The sequence below is a fragment of the Pseudorca crassidens genome, chromosome 17 (genome assembly GCF_039906515.1).
Source record: "Pseudorca crassidens isolate mPseCra1 chromosome 17, mPseCra1.hap1, whole genome shotgun sequence".
In the NCBI taxonomy this organism is placed as follows: Eukaryota; Metazoa; Chordata; class Mammalia; order Artiodactyla; family Delphinidae; genus Pseudorca; species Pseudorca crassidens.
This window is the reverse complement of record NC_090312.1, coordinates 74309609-74324071: the sequence shown is the minus strand read 5'-3', so window position 1 is coordinate 74324071 and position 14463 is coordinate 74309609.

The window sequence follows — 14463 nt, the reverse complement described above, 5'->3', positions numbered from 1 at the left end:
AACGGTACTCAATTACCTCCCATTTCTCCGCTCCTATCTTCTCTTGGACATGTCAGGTTTCCACCCCAACTGCATCACTGAAGCTACTCTTTTCAAAGTCGCCAGTGACACAAACACTACACACTACACACTAGTTTCTTCCTGCTCCTTCTAAGTCTCTTTTGCTCATATCTTTTATCTCTCAAATCCCTAAAGGTTGGAAAGCCCCAGAGTTCAGTCCTTGGTTCCCTTCACTCTACATTCATTCTCTATTTCATATCATCCAATCACAAGACCTTAAACACATCCATATACCTCAAGTTTATATCTACAACCTGAATCTCTCCCTGAACTCCAAATCTATATATCCAACAGCTTACCTGATAACGTAAGTGGATGCCTAATAAACACCTCAATGTAACTATGTCCAAAATGAGCTCCTGATATGCTCCCCCAAATAATTCTCCTGAAGTCTTCCACATCTCATTCAAAGCAACTACATCCTTCCACTCAAGGCAAAAGCCTTAACTCCCCTTGTTGTTCACCTGCTACATCTGGTCCATCAGCAAATTCTATCAGCATTACCTTCAAAACACATCCAGAATCAGCATTGTTCATCGTCCACACTGTCACTCCTTGATTTAAAGATCAAGATTACTTCAGTTACTTCAGTAACTGCTAAAGTAGCTTCTTCCCTTCAGTCCTTTTTCAGAAGAGTCTGTTTTAAAGCCAGTCAGATCATGTTACTTCTGTGCTCAAACCTGCAAAGACGACATAATTCACTCAAAATGTTTCCTATGACATAAAAGGTCCTACGTGCTCAGACTTGCCATGGCCTCCCATACCTCATCTTGATGCTCTCACCTTCTCCCTACTTCAGCCGCAGTGGCCTTCCTGCAGTTCCCTGAACACATCAGGCACAGTTCCACATCAGGACCCCTACACCTGATGGACCCTCAGCCCAAGAAGCTCCTCCCCCAAGTAGCTCCTTCACTTTGTTCAGACCTTTATTCAAAATATACCTTCTCAGTGAGACCTTTTCTGGCCACCCTCTCATATTCAACATTCCCCAGCAACCTATATTTTCCCTCATTTATTTTCTCTGCAGTTATCACTAAGACTATATCTCACTCATATATCTTATTTATCACCTGTCTCCCTCACTAGAATGCAAGCTCCACGGGGGCAGATATTATGTCTATTTTGTTCACAGTGTACCCCAATTCATGGACAGGAGTCAGGCTACGTGCAAGTCTCATGGTGTTCAATAAATTAATTACTGAATGATTCATAAATGAAGGCAAACACGATGTTATGGAAACAAAGAAGGAAAAGAATGAAGTCACCATAAGAAAATGAGACTTTGTTCTCAGATACAAATCACAATTTGTCTCTCATATTGGGACAAATTTGACAGTCTAATTCTTACTCATCTTTCAGGCTCCAACTCATATTTCACCACTTTCATGAATTCTTCTGATAGTCCTAGTACTCTGGGACTCTCTCCCTTGCCCATCTTCTAATTGACATTAATAACTTACCACTAAAGGCCTTGTATAGCACTTTGCTGCATGTGTGTGTGGGGGGGGTACATCTGCAAACTGTTTCTCCAACCCTCCGTCATCTCTTTGAGAATGTGACCCTCATCTTATACTTCTCTGTATATCACAAATCCCACCACTGAGGATTTGTGTAATTCTGTGCATGTGTTTGGTCTGTTTTTATTGGACGCGGGGGAGACCAGAGAGCATCAAGATGTTTTAAAACATCAGGTTCATCAACGCTCACAAGCCATGGGCACTCCTGGGGGTCTCCGAGGAGAAATATCTCTGAATAACAGAGGAAGATGACAGTGGTAAGACTGGGGACACAGTTTCTCTTTTTTTCTCTATTCTTTTTTTTTCCAATTGTGGAAGCATATATAGAACATAAAATTTACCATTTTAACCATTTTTTGGTGTACATTTTAGTGCCATTAAGTGCATTCACATTGTTGTGAAGCATCATTACCATTTCTGTCTTACATAAGCCTTTTTAAATGCCTGTTGCATAAGCAAGTGAAAAACTGTCATATTCTGCCGTACATTCTATCAATTATATCAACAGCAACCCTCCCAAATTCCTGGGGGACAAAGTTACCCTTAGTTTTCTTCAAGCTATCCCAGGACTTCGAGAGGCATGATTACTGAAAAAGTCACTGTGAATAGCACTGAAAACTAGATAGAAATAGGAAAATATAGAAAAACATCAAAAAGTGTTCAAAGCAAATTTGGCAAATAACTTTAAAAACTGTTCCAAATGAAGCTCGAGATGACTTCCAGTAATTTTCCATCACCGAGAAAGCATCAACGTAACCAAGTTTGTTTTCCTTACCCAAAGGTTACTTTATAACTCTGTCTTGCAAGTACTTCACACCAAATAACTTTGTGCAGAAGATGTTTCCCCTCATGCATTTGTCCATTTAACAGTTGTCCTCTACAAGAAGTGCCCTTGTTTTTACACGGCAGATAAACGGAGCAGGGCAGCTGAACCATGACAAGCAAACTCTTTACATCACCACTGGCTGCCAGCAAACAGTTTTCTCCCTTTAACCATATCCCTTTTCCTCTCCCCATAGTAGTTTTTTTTTTTAATTCATAAATCCTCTATTCAATACATATGTTTAAGTTCAGAAAAAGACATTAGGAGAGTGTCATCTGCACAATACGAATGCGCAGTGAGTGGGCCCCTGCTCAGCAGGTCAAAGCAAAGACCTGGGGTCACACAGCTGACGTTCCCATCTGGTTCCTGCGAGCATGAGCTGAACAACTCAAGGGAGACACCAAACCTCCGAGCTTCAGCTTCGGCCGCTGTAAAAGGGGCGCAACAGCAGTACTTACTTCATATGACGTTTGTGAAGGTTAAATGCAACAAAGGAACTTAGGGCACTAAGTCCCGTGCCTGGTACAAAGTAAAAGAAGTGATAGTAAGTAATACTAGTATGATTTTCATGGAACAGGAAGAAAAGTAACAGTTACAACTAAAATCAATCATCACTAACAAGGTGGGAGTAGGAAAAACTCTTAAGAATTTGGATCTTTTCCCCCCAAATCAAAGCTTTTACCAGTTCTTTACATCACATATCCTAAGGGCCAGGGCATTCTCCTTTTGTACAAGATAACCCGACGGACATGCAGGTTATGAAAGGCCAGGTTAGGAGCTCATCTAAATGGGGAGACTGAAAGGAATCCAAATTATGTTTAAAAAACAAAGAACAGGGCTTCCCTGGTGGCGCAGTGGTTGAGAGTCCGCCTGCCGATGCAGGGGACACGGGTTCGTGCCCCGGTCCGGGAAGATCCCACATGCCGTGGAGCGGCTGGGCCCGTGAGCCATGGCCGCTGAGCCTGCGCGTCCGGAGCCTGTGCTCCGCAATGGGAGAGGCCACAACAGTGAGAAGCCCGCATACCGCAAAAAAATAAATAAAATAAAGAAAGAAAGAATCTGGGAACTTGTTTCTGGGTAATTCCAAGGTTTCAGGAGCCCTGGAAACACGGAAAAGAGAGGTGACAAGCTCTCTAGCTATGAAGAAAGGTCAGCCATATTGAAACAGTTTAGGACATCCCCAAGCAGACTATGGCCAGTAAAAAGTGACCCACGATATAAAGTGATTAATAAACTACTTTTGGAGAAATCATGTCTGATGTTGAATGTTAAGTCATTCCTGGTTCTGAGCCGTGATGATGACTTTATCATCCCTAAAAGCTTCCCAGTAGTCTGCTGCACACAACACCTCGTCAGTGGTGATCCTGGCAGGCAAGAAGCAGGGGCTGGGTCGCAAGCAGAGCGCTGTGGGATGGAGAAAGGACGGGAGCTGAAGGACAAGGGCTTGGTGAGAGGAAAAATGGAACTGAAGAGCTAGCGTGGATTACGGGACAAAAGCGAGGGGAGAACGTAAGTTCTACTAGGAATCCTCAGGAATACTGGGGAGAGCCCTGAACCCTCAATATCTGACGTGATGAAATCTTCAGTTATTCTGTTTAGAATAAATGTTAAAGAAAATATAAAATCTGGAAGATCTGGGGACACTCTGACTACAATTATTAATTCATATATCTGTTATTAACTTAAAATTTTATGTAATTATACACTTCTATTTGGACGGATCCAAAGATAGGAAGAAACCAGGGTTAGGAAGTTAGGGTTAGGAAACTAAAATTACAATGATACTTTACTTAAAACACGTAAAAATGGTGTTATTTTATCAAAACTCTTGCATGTTAATAAGTGCAGAAGTATAAACCAGGAACCAAGAAAGATCTTCGATATGTCATATGACATCCTGAATACCGAAAGCATCGCTGACAACAGGGATCAGCCAGAGTAAATGCAAGTTCCCGTCTCGCCGCTCACTATGTGAGCTGGAAAATTCACTCCAGCTTTCCACGTCTCCTGAGTCTTCAAGATCTGTCAACGAGAGCTAAGAGGCCCCGCTCAGCTGAACAAGGCATCTGCGGTCCTCACGCTCCCACCCCACCATTCATTCATAAGTGGGCTCTCTCCATTCCTGATGCCCCCTGTTCCCCAAGCCTCGTTGGGGTTTGAGGAGCCTCCACAGTCCCCTGTTGATTGTTGGGACCGCAGCATAACGCGGGAGCTTGCGTTTGGCTCAGTGCGTCAAGGCTCTGCCCCCGCGCCACCTCGGAGGTGGACTTTCTGCTCCAGCCACCACCAGCCCTGCCGCTGCTCCTATTCACCCGCAAGAAAGCACAGCCCGGCCTCCAGCGAGCAGTGGAGATCTGGGCAATAACAACAGCCGGTGCTAGGTTCTCATGACAATCAAGTGGGATCATGTCTACACAAGTTCTGTATAAAAATGAGAGATTAGACCATGATTTTGTGTTAACAGTCACAGAAAGATGCCTAAATACCCCACATCAACCCTCGAGCTGGGATTCTTTAATAAATGTTATGTCAATCCATATACTGTGCTCTCAGTTCTTTTTCTCTTGTCACGACATCGGGATCCGACCCAGCGAGCAGGCAAAAACATTATTTGTCTTTATTTACAAATCCACCTGCCTATAGAAGCAAACAGCTGCAAATGTAAGGGCAACACACTTACAAATGTTACCGCTACTATGGAGAACTACAGACGTCTCAGGTGTGAAAAACTGGGGGTAAACTTCATTTAACAGATCACAGTTAATAGTTGAGGGTAACTCCCAAAGGCATCTACAAGTTAGTCTCAGATTCTCTCCACAATACAGGGCAGTATGCAGCTCCTGCAGGAGCCCTCGAGCTCCCTCACACACTCTCCCCCCGGAGCCCCGCCAGCCCCCTCACACAGGTTGAAATCTTCTCCTAAGGGGACGCACGGCACCTCAGAGGCCCGGCTGGATGCGCCGTGCTCAGCCACCTTCATCTCCCCGAGGTTGCACTGACCTATGCAACAGTCCTTTTCCTCCCCTTTCTCTTCCTAGCCTCCACTTCACCTTTTTTATAAGTATTCTCAACAGAAGCTTTAACTAAGCTGTTAGCACCTTAGCCCAGGTCATAAGTTCTGCTGGATGGTTCCAGGTTTGTGTAAAGTTGACGTACTGAGATCCTGGAAATGAGAAACAGAATTCCGCCCATCGTTAGGGGTTAAAGCACTATTTTAAAACTGACAAGACATTTAGTATAAAATTCATTACTGGAATAAGAAATAGTCCACATAGTGATCACAGAGGGAAGCTGCAGCACTTCACGCTAAGTCTGTTCTCGTGGACTCTAGTTAGCCAGCTTCTTTAAAGCTGTCTTTCATACCCAGACACTGTCCTGTTTGTCGGCTACAGTCACTCACTGGCTTAGTCACCAAAGCTCCCTGCCATCTCTGGACAGGACTCTGACAGCTTCCAGAGCATCAGTTCTGTCACTAACATTTACTTCTTTTCAACCTGCCTAAGATTATATTAATTTAACCAGGCCAGAGACATTCTTTTGCTGTTAAGATCAGCCTGGAGGCCCGACGTGTCCGCACTCGGCGTGTTTCTGCAGGGTCCGCTTCCAGGGCTCTCGCTCCCATTCCCTCGCGTCGGGGACTCTGCTCGTGGTGGCCACGCTCAGGAACACAAAAACGTTTGCCTCAGTTGACACTGCATTAACTCTGGAGGTGAATTACTTTGGAGGTATGCTTCTGCTAAATTATAACGGGCACATTCAGGTCGATCATCCCCCTTCTATCTAACCTGACATATTCCTCCTTCGGGCAGTGGGAGCTGCCACCTCCTTCTCACGACACCCACTCCCCAGAGAACACCTGAGCCAGGTGACTGCCTGAGCTGCCCAGGTCGGGGAGCATTCCAGGCTGCCTCCTCAGAGAACCCGACACTCTTTAAAAACTCACACAGCACTCAAGGCGCATCATGGCTATTTTCCAAATGTTGGCTACTACAGGAATTTTCACTGATTTATGTAGAAATGACATGATCTGTGTTAGTGTTTGCTGGTAATATTTAAGCTCAGTTAGCCAGCCCATGTAGGAGACCATGTTAAACTGACTGGGCTTGAGACCTACTGGAAATGGGAAATGGGAGAAAGTTCTGCAGAAGGGTATGTAGAGTGAGTAGGTGGGTGGTGAAGACTAAAGGAATTTCATGAGGAGAAACCAGACAGGAGGAGCTTGGAAGGTGATGGAGCAGAGAAAAAAATGAAGCTGATTTTAAATATGTTGTGTTTGAGGTGGGTGAGGGTACCCGTGAAGTAAGAACTGGGAACTGAAACTTGAAAGAGAGGCAGAGGCTGAGGAAACTGATTCTAGAATGATCACCACAGAGATCATTCCTAAAGCACGGGAATGGTTGAGATTCATAGAAAAAAGAAGAGAACCGAGAAAGGAAAGAGGAAGCTAGCCGGTAAGACATACTGCCATGCATCTTTCGTCCCTTTTGGAGCACAAGTCTGTTTATGGAAGGGTGAGTAATTGTTGTGACTGGAGCTTAGGGTGGATGCAGAGACGCAGTGTAGCACAAAGAGGAGACTGAAGGGCAGACATTTCAGTCAGAAAAATCATTTTCTCAGCTACAGTAAGATATCTAAGTCCCACTAAAATTGTCTGTATCACCAATGCCCCTATAAACATATTTTATTCACACCGGATAACAAAGCCCAGTAATCTACCTGTCAAATCTAGAGAACGAAAACCTCATCTCTGTTTAGTTTTTAGTTTATCCATGGCTAAAAAATAAAAACCCAATTTATGTATTTTTCTTGTAAGATCTTAGAAAAGTTCACACAGGATTTTGCACATCAGTATTGATATATTCAATCATAATCATTATATTCCATAATAACATTATTTTCCATAATAACAAAATTTGGGTTGCAAATTTTAACTATCCCTTTAAAGTTACACAATTCTACTCAATACTAGCCACAAGGAACTTGATTTCTATCTGCTACCAACCAACCATTTCTGTAAATTTCTAGAATATAAGAGTCTTCGTGGTTATATGATACCTATAAACCTATGCTGTGCAATGAAAACCACACATTATTCATTTAGTTTCTGTTGCATCACTCTGGACACTCAAGGATCTCCTACGTGGGTTTCTTTACCAAGCCCTACAACCATCTGGCAGAGTCTCACTGAAAACTGCTATTCCATGTATCTGCCTGCTCTTGTTAACAAGAGCACAAGAGAACAAAGGTGAATAAAATACAAGTGTCCATTACGTCGATTGCTTTTCCATGCTCTGCACCACGGCTTCCTGTACTCTCTCCTGGAGTCCCACCCACTCACACTCCCAGATTTTCTCACTAGGCTGATGTATTAGTTATGTTATAGGTCAGCCACTTACCAGAGAGACTCCCAAAGACAGTGATATAAAAGATATTCCTCCCTCTAATATAATAGCCAAAGGTCATGAGCAGTCTTCAGGGCTGGTAGCTCTGCTCCACGAAATCATTCAGGGACCCAAATTCCTTCTACACTCTTGTCCCACTGTCTCTGAGGGTGTTGTCCTCATTTCCATCTTCAGAGCTGGCGAACCACACCACAGTTTGCAAGAAGGGGAAGGAGAATTCAGGATAGCACGTGTCACTTCTGTCCACATCCTGTTGGCCAGAGCCTGGGAAATGTAATCCTAGTTGGGCAGCCATGTATCCCTGAAATTGGGGATTCTTTAACTGAAGGAAGAACTGAAGGAGGAAATGCACTTGGGGGACAATTAGAAGTCTTTGTCACAGCTGGTTCAGATTTAGACTTAGACAAGGCCAGGTCTGTCCACTCTGGGCATTTCTCACACCAGATCCCCTCGAAGCCTCTGCTGTAAGTCTCAAGCACTGCACTAAGTACTTTATGTACATTAACTCATTTAACTCTCACAACAAAGAGATGAAGTGGATACCATCATGGCCATTTTAGAGGTAAGAAAAGCTGAATTTAGAGGACTAAATCACCTTTCCCAAGCTCAGACAGCTAAGTGGCAGAAACAGGAGGACAGGGTAGACTGAGGTGGTCACAGGGCTTCTAAGTAGATGTGAAATAAACTAGACCATTGAGAAAGCTCTGAGCTAATAAGCATGGGATTGAAAGGTGGGCTCCCATGAGGAGCCAGAGTGAAGACTGGGAACCAGACAGAGAGCAAAAGGCTGCTCTGCTTGGAGGATGCATGATGCTGGAGTTAAAAGGATGAGACACGGCCATTCTCTCCAAGTCGCTGAGCAAGTTTTTTCTCCCTGGGGCCCACCAAACCCTTGGTCTAGCGGTAACTCGCCATTTTCTGCCCAGCTCACTGGAGGGGGAACTCACGCAGGGTGCCATGGTCAGCGTCCACGTTTCAGGACTCACATATTATATGCCAGCCTTTAGGCAGAATCTGTCTGGGCCTTGGAAATATAGAGATGAACAAGCACACAATCATCCCTCCCCTCACAGAATGCAAAGTCTAGCAGGGAAAACAGACATTAGATTATATGCTCATGAGAATGTATAACAAATGTAATGGTGGGGAAGGTATTGGCTAGTAAGGGCCACCGCCTGCCTGATATAAAGGGGGAGGGGCCCCGTCACAACCAGGAGGGAGGGGCCCATTCTTCCCAGAGAACTCGGGGAGCACGCTGTGAGGAAATGACCCTGGACCTGACCATGAGGAATGAGATGAGGTAACAACCTGAGAGGTACGCTGTGCAGACCACAGTACCCACGTATTGCTACTTTAAGCCACTGCCTCTAATGGCTGCAAAAAAGATGATATAAGAGTTAAAAACCAAAAAAAAAGTATCCATATTATTATACCATTTGACTTTCTTCTCGGATTCTCATTTCCGAGATCCTGACTCTGATTTACTGTATTTATTTTTTTAAGCAATTTTTTTTTCTTATTTTTAAATTAATTTATTTTTTGGCTGCATTGGGTCTTCGTTGCTGTGTGCAGGCTTTCTCTAATTGCGTCGAGAGGGGGCTTACTCTTCATTGCAATGCACGGGCTTCTCATCACGGTGGCTTCTCTTGTTGCAGAGCACGGGCTCTAGGCACACGGGCTTCAGTAGTTGTGGCATGTGGGCTCAGTAGTTGTGGCACACGGGCTTAGCTGCTCCACGGCATGTGGGATCTTCCCAGACCAGGGCTCAAACCCATGTCCCCTGCATTGGCAGGAAGATTCTTAACCACTGCACCACCAGGGAAGCCCCCTGATTTATTTTAATTTGATCTCTAGTAAGGGTTATTTTTTCCTGGAGATCCTTGCTTCCTTAATATTGATGCTTTCATGTAATTCCTTCAACTTTGCCCATCTGATTGCCCTCTCCTATGGCTTTTTCCTGGGGCAACTAGTAGTTACAACAGATGACATCTGTAAATAACCAGTTGCTATAAAATGTTAGTTACAGTCACCACAATTAATGAAAATAAACTGCAAGAATATTTGTATCATCAGCCCAACTAGAGCACCCCTGGAGCCCTTTCAGTCTAAAACACCTTTGGCAAATATCCACAGGATCAGAAACATGTACCATCACAACAGAAAATAAACTGCCTGACAATGGACAGTTCTGATGTCATTATTCACACAAGCCAAGACTAGAGGCTGTTAACTAAAGAACAGGGAAGGCTACCCAGTGGGTGTCTCTGGAGTTTGGACCCTCATGATTGACTAGATCCATAACTAACTCAGCTCAGAGCAACTACAAAGAGTAAAAAATCCCCTGACAATAAGAAAGAAAAAGTAAGAATTTAAGAAGAAGCAGTGCTTGCCTCTTCAGAGGGGTAGGTAAGTTCTCCTTTCTTGAGGTACTTTACATCCAGGACTGTGTTACTGTATAAATCACAAATACTTTATTCATTCCCCAGATATTTACTGAACACCTAGTGCATGCCACACAGTGTCCTGGGTACTGAAAATGACACAGTAACAGGTAGACACAGTCCATGCCATGTGCACCAGTCAACACACAAATAAATCTATGGTTATAAGCTGTGATGAAGGCTATGGAGGAAAATTGAAGAGTTTGATGAACATTTTAAGAGGAGAGAGTATTTTGATTAAGGGGCCAGGGAAAGTATCACTGAAGAAGCTATTTAAGCCCAAAATGAATAGGAATAGGTCAGCAAAGGAGCTGAGAGGAGCTGAGAATGGTGATGAGCTTTGAATGCAGAGCATGGGGTCTGACAACCAAGGATACGGAAGAGGGAATCAAGGCTCCTGTGTAAGTGAGACAGTGAGGTTACCTGTGTTCTGCCCAGGTCCCTGGCTACAGCAAGCCAAGAGGGTCATAAAATCTCCACCTCTCAACACAGCCCCCAAATTCTCAGTGTTCAATTGTTTTCTGTCTTCAGAGTCAGGTAGGAAGGAAGAAGTTATCAACAGCTTGAATTCTGACTGCTGAGGTTGCCACTGTGTCAATCCTTGAACTCTCCAGGCAGAATGAATCATTAGATATTCTGGGTTCACGTAATACTTTGGCCACACTTCACTGTCACACTACTGCCGTATTATAATTACATCTTTACAAATTTTTATCTCCTTCTAGCTTTTGAGGTTATAATGTACAGAAATGTTATATTTTTATTTATATCCCTGAAGTCTAGGACACTGCCTGGAAAAGAGTAGCTACATTTATAAATGTGTAATAAATAAATACATGAAAAAATAAGTTAAACAGTCACTACATTCTGTAGAACTCTCTTGTATTTCAAGGAGATATGAGTTTATATACATTATGTATTTTTATGTGAAAGTGTCTAAAGATAATAACTAATGAGAAATCACTTCTTTGCTTTATTGGATGAGTCTCAAAATCTTAGTGAAACAGAAAGAAAGAAATTGAAAAATATACTGACCCAGGCATTAAGTATGCAAGTAATTATTTTCTTATAAAAATGTCAATACAGGACTTCCCTGGTGGCGCAGTGGTTAAGAATCCGCCTGCCAATTCAGGGGACACGGGTTCGAGCCCTGGTCCAAGAAGATCCCACATGCCGCAGAGCAACTAAGCCTGTGTACAACAACTACTGAGCCTGCGCTCTAGAGCCCTTGAGCCACAACTACTGAGCCCACATGCCACAACTACTGAAGCCCATGTGCCTAGAGCCCGTGCTCCTCAACAAGAGAAGCCAGCACAATGAGAAGCCCACGCACCACAATGAAGAGTAGCCCCCACTCGCAGCAAGTAAAGAAAGCCCGCGCGCAGCAACGAAGACCCAACACAGCCAAAAATAAAAAATATAAATTATTTTTTTTAAAATGTCAGCGCATTATGGTCATGAAGGTACAAAGCCCTCCACATACCACCTGACTTCAAAATAAATGCATCCATCCTTAAAAAAAAGTCAGCACTGAGTTATTTTGTGCCTTCATTGAAAATGTGATGGTTTCAACTAAAAAAGACTTAGAGTCCAAACTAATATCATATGAATGTAATTATTCTCAAAAACGTCCTATTTGGAATCATTGCATTTTGCACAACAATGCCAGCCGCCCGCAGTGGCTCAGACACCCTCACACCCGACAATGGCCAGGTATCAAGTGTAATAGGACCCGACGCAGCAGACAAATTAAAATGTGTCTTTGTCGAATGATACTGTTTCGAGGAACATAAGTGACATGGCAATTAATGTCTGTGAACAGCTGGTTTTAAAGATTAAAGAAAGTGATTACTTTCCCCTGCCAATGGACAGAGCCATCTAAATGTGCCGAGTTGTTGGCATTTTAAGATACACGTCCGTGAAATACTATGGATGAGAGCACGCTGTTCAGAAAAATTGAACCCAGTCTTACGATAGGAAGAGACAATTTTGAAGTACTGCAAGAGGCAACCCAGAATTGCAATATGCGAACCAGGAACTATGTATTGCTGTTTACTTGGTTAGAGCCAAATAGACTTATCAAAGCAGGAAATCATTGGATTACAAAGAAGGATTCAGATTCTTCCTGTATATGCTGCTCCTTTTCATCCCATAATAGTGGTCTTTAAAGGCAAGAGACTGTGATTGAGAGAGAGATGTTGCGAGAGAAAGAGACGTGTTTCCGTGTATTTGGAGGATTACTGCCAGCTTTAACAGGAGTTTTCCTCAGAATGGCTGAGTGATCAGGAAGTCCCAAAACCATGAATACAAGATATGTCCAAGGTCCAAATATCAATTTCTCTTTAAGCCAAAATGTCTCCATTAGCAAATTGGCGTGGTGAGCTCTAGTGACCAAACCCATCATGGTAGAGCCTTGACATACCAAGGGGATGTGTCCTGTGATCTTCCAGATCTCACGAACATTCAGCAATAGTAACAGAACTGGCAGTGGGCTGTGTTTTGAAGGATACTTTCAAAAGTGACAACACTCTTATCACTCCAAGGGATTTACTCCTTGGGAAATGCGGCCAATTCATTAATAGCAAATATCTATTATTGAGATCTTTGTTTTGTAGCTACAAAGGCAGTTAGAAGATGAAGGTGGTCACACTGGAGATGTGAAGAGGTAAGAGCTGAGACATCTGAAAATACTGTTCCTGATTGGACTGATATGGTAGGTGAGGATGCTGGTGGAATTGCAGATAACTACTGCTATGTTTCTGGCTTAAGGAAGTAATCAGAGGTGTATGACGCCTTTACTGTGATATGGAAACTGGGGGGTGGGTGGGAGCAGGGGATGGAATTTTAAAGAGAAAACAAGGCTCTTAAGGAAAATCTTAAGATACTGTTGACTGGAAAATTAATAAAAGTTATGTCAAGTGTCAAGTATCAGAGCTGCACCACAATACCCAGATGTACGGAACTCACCACTAGGATGGATGTGAACATTTGGGGCGTGACTTATTGGCTTTTTGAGCACCTAAGGGCAAGTAGTAGGGGTTTCAGCGGGCGGAGAGGGAGTGAAGCTTGCAGACTGAAGCTGAGTAGATTCTTTGATACGCAAGTCAGAAAAAAAATTACAAAATAGTTACCATCATCAAGTAGCTTATTAGCACTTTCACACTACATATCATTGACAGTGAAGAGTCTAGGCAGGGATGTTCTTTACCATGTTAGTGCCACAGGCAAGACTCAAAGGCAAACAGAAATGCTTGAGGGAAAAAATTAAATGACTTCCCTGTAATGTGTGAGGCTGAATGGCAAAGGTCAATATCCTGCCCCATAAGCTCGTGTGTAATAGAAAATCTTTATTGACAATATTGATCTCTGTTATCATTGCACTAACTGGTATCTAAAAGTTACCATCTCTACCTTAATCCTTATTTAGAAACATCCAGTTGTGAAATATATTGACGGCACCCAGAAGCAACTAATCAATAGTGCAGGGACTTCTTCTGACTTGGAAGATCAGAACTTGGCAGATAAATGGACTTTCTGTCTCAGCTCTCAAATCAATAGATCAATTGGTTCTGGCTCCAAGTATTCAATATATATTTAACCTAAAAATAATAGACTCTTTAGACCCAGTTCTATGCACCTCTCTTTGTTGGTAAGCTATGTCTATAAGTTATTGGGAAAAGACTAAAAAATAATTGACAGGAAATTATTGAAAAGGCAGGGAATCACTAGTGAAAAGCCAGGGAATCTTTTTCATACGGGCTCCTAGAGACATCTCTGGTTCATTTTCTCCTCTAAGTCTTATAGATTCTACCCCTGTAATAACTCTCAGGTCTTTCCCCTCCTCTCTTCTGACCTATACCCACTATCATTATCTCACCCTTCGGCGCAAGTGTCTCCGAACTCTCCAATGCCCTTTAACTAATTCATTCAACATACGTTAATTGAGCAGCTATTTATGCAGCAGGCACTATTCTAGGTACTTGGAACTCACAGTGCTTAAGGAGTTGACATTCTACAGGGGAAACTATACAAACAGGAAGCACAAGAAGTCAACTGTATAGTATGGGAACAGGTGATAAGTGCGATGAAAACACAAAACGAAGGTAGAGCGAGGTAAGGAGGATGGGGGCGTGGAAAGGTATGTTACGGTGTTAGACAATCTGGCAGGGAGTCCTCGTGGAGAGGACAGGGTAAAATCGGAGCAGACTCTTGGCAAATGC